The following is a 3,265-nucleotide window of genomic DNA, read 5'->3' as shown; positions in this document are numbered from 1 at the left end:
CTAAACTCTAAACCTTGTATGCGCCCCCTTATGTATGGATATAGATGCAGCAAAAGTAACTATGCACATGCACCTACTGTCCTCTGCTCCATGGCTAGCTCCCCACTCTCCCTCCCACACCTGTTCAGACTGCATGTCTCTCCAAGCAGCTGCAGTTGCTGCAGAGTTGTGCAGCTAACAGTAATTTCCTCTTTTGTCTTTATCGCTTGCAAATCTCCCAGTGCCTTCCTCTGTCTCGGTTTTTGGCCAATCTCCCTCTTATTGTAGATTACCTTCCCCTCCACCCAAGTTAACACTTGTCTACCTTGAGCCCATGACTTACCCCCACCCTTTCCCCTACTGCCCTTAGTAATTACCCAAAATATTTGTTTCCGTGCAAAAGCCCTGTGTTAGTCTGGGCAGACCAGGGAAACAAATCCACAGAAACTCGTATGTATAAGAGAGAGTTTTATATAAAGGGTAAGTGTACATTAAGAAAGCATCTCAACCCAATGCTGTCCAAGCCCTTAAGTCCAACATGAGCCCATATGTCCAACACCGATCAACAAAGTCCTCCTCAATCTCACAAAACACATGCAATGATGCCAACTGCAGGAGGAAAGTCAAATCAGTGAACGTGTAAGCATCTAGCACTGGTAGGGATCTCCACACGGCTGCTCCAGCACCAGGGCTACATTAGGGTAAGTTCATGTGGCTTACCTCAGGGATGTCTCGCAGGAAGTGAGCCTTGCCAGTTGAAACAGGGCACTGGCTAAGGGAGCTGTACCCTGGTCTGACCATCAGAGAGCAAGAGACTGGAGAACTAGAAAGGTGAGGCTCGATTGGAGTGACACGCCCTGAGCCTGCTGACCGGGCCACTCTTGCCTTTGCAGCGCAGCCCAGAACAGACCACGCCAGAGGACTGCAGAAACCATGTCGAAGTCACATAGCAAAGAGGGATCTGCCTTGAGGACTGCAGAAACCATGTCAAAGTCACATAGCAAAGAGGGATCTGCCTTCATCCAGACCCAACAGCTGCACGCAGCCATGGCTGACACCTTCCTGGAGCACATGTGCTGCCTGGACATCGACTCAGCCCCCATCACAGCCCAGAACACTGGCCTCATCTGCACCATCGGCCCAGCTTCCCGGTCTGTGGAAATGCTGAAGGAGGCGATCAAGTCTGGAATGAATGTGGCTCGCATGAACATCTCTCATGGGACCCTCGAGTACCATGCAGAGACCACCAAGAACGTGGGAGTGGCCACGGAAATCTTTGCTTCTGACCCCATTCTCTACCAGCCAGTGCTGGGGCCCTGGACACTAAGGGGCCCGAGATCCGATCGGGGCTCATCCAGGGCAGCGGCTCAGCTGAGGTGGAGCTGAAGAAGGGAGTCACTCTGAAGGTCATTCTGGATAACGCGTCCATGGACAAGTGTGACGGGAGTGTGCTCTGGCTGGACTACAAGAACATTTGCAAAGTGGTGGATGGGGGCAGCAAGATCTATGTGGACACAGGCTGATTTCTCTGCAGGTGAAGGACAAAGGTGTGGACTTCCTGGTGACAGAGGTGGAAAATGGTGGCTCCCCAGGCAGCAACAAGGGTGTGAACTGAACCTTCCTGGGGCTTCCGTGGACCTGCCTACAGGGTCCCAAAAGGACATCCAGGATCTGAAGTTCGGGGTGGAGCAGGACGTGGGGTTTGCGTCTTTCATTCGCAAGGCGACCGATGTCCATGAGGTCAGGAAGGCCCTGGGAGAGAAAGGCAAGAACACCAAGATCATCACCAAAATTGAGAATCACGAGGGAGTCAGAAGGCTTGATGAGATCCTGGAGGCCAGCGACGGGATCATGGTGGCCCGTGGTGACCTGGGCACTGGAATCCCCGCAGAGAAGGGATCCTTGCTCAGAAGATGATGAGCGGGTGCTGCAACCGAGTTGGGAAACCTGTCATCTGTGCCACGCAGATGCTGGAGAGCATGATCAAGAAGCCCCGTCTGAGGCGAGCCGAAGGCAGTGATGTGGCCAATGCCGTCCTGGACGGAGCTGACTGCATCATGATGCCCGGGGAAACGGCCAAGGGGGACTACCCGCTGGAGGCCGTGCGCACACCCCTCCGACGCCTAGCGCCCATTGGCAGCGACCCCACGGAAGCCGCCGCCATGGGCGCCGTGGAGGCCTCGTTCAAGTGCCGCAGTGGGGCCGTAATCGTCCTCACCAAGTCTGGCAGGTCTGCTCACCAGGTGGCCTGATACCGCCCATGTGCCCCCATCATTGCTGTGGCCCGGAACCCCCAGACCGCTGGCAGGCCCACCTGTACCGCGGCATCTTTCCTGTCCTGTGTCAGGACCAGGTCGTGTCAGCCTGGGCTGAGGACGTGGACCTGCGGGTGAAGCTGACCATGAATGTTGGCAAAGCCCGAGGCTTCTTTAAGACTGGCCACGTAGTCATTGTGCTGAGCAGGTGGCGCCCTGGCTCAGGCTTTACCAACACCATGTGTGTAGTGCCTGTACTGTGATGGGCCCCAAGGCCCCTCCTCTAGCCCCTGCCCCAACCCCTCCCCCAACCACCTATTAAGCCAGCAACACTTGTAGTGCTTCCTCAGGGCTAGGATGGCACCCATGGGCTGAGGCTCCAGGGAAGGGAGTGGAAAGTCCCTGGAACCACATGGCCCTGCTGGGTAGGGTTGCCCAGAGCCTGGCTGCCCATTCTGTGGCACTACCCAAGCCAGGGACGAATGAGGGCTGTGGGACTGGAGGCCCCCGGGGTTAATGAAGGCAAGAGGTCAACAAGCTCCCTCGCCTCTGTGTGCTCCATTCAGCTCCCGTGGAACATGGGTGCCCAGAGAATGCCCGCCCTGGCCTGGGGTCAGCAGACAGCAAAAGCCAGATGCCTGAGAGTGGCGGCATAGCAGTGGCTCCAGTGCAAGCAGACTCTGGCCCTGAACTTGCTCCCCCAGCCCCTCAGTCTCCCCGCTTCCCACATGTTAGTTGTGAATTGGACCTGAGTTCCTGCCTTCTCCTCAGCTGCCAAAAACACTTGTGCAGACAAAACACTCCATGGCCTTCCATTGTCCCCCAACCCCTGCCGCAGCCTCCTCCCGGCCTGTTGCTACAGAGCCTACCTGTATGTCAATGAACAACAGCTGAAGCAGGAAAAAAAAAAAAAAAAAAGGGTGAGGCTCACCAGACTACTTATTGCCCTGCCCTTCAATTAATCCCACATGTGTTTATCGGCCAGGTTGGCACAATAAACCTTAACTATCTCAAGCCCTTTCTTGGCTTTT

At 55.5% G+C, this 3,265-nt stretch overlaps 1 pseudogene; it reads left to right on the top strand.

Moving 5' to 3' along the window:
• The first annotated feature begins 963 nt into the window (after nt 1–963).
• On the top strand, nt 964–2,497 carry LOC142461003 (pyruvate kinase PKM pseudogene; annotated as a pseudogene).
• The last annotated feature ends 768 nt before the right edge of the window (nt 2,498–3,265 follow it).

The sequence above is a fragment of the Tenrec ecaudatus genome, chromosome 11 (genome assembly GCF_050624435.1).
Source record: "Tenrec ecaudatus isolate mTenEca1 chromosome 11, mTenEca1.hap1, whole genome shotgun sequence".
Taxonomy (NCBI): Eukaryota; Metazoa; Chordata; class Mammalia; order Afrosoricida; family Tenrecidae; genus Tenrec; species Tenrec ecaudatus.
The sequence above is the reverse complement of the archived record's forward strand: the minus strand, read 5'-3'. Positions and strand labels throughout refer to the sequence as shown.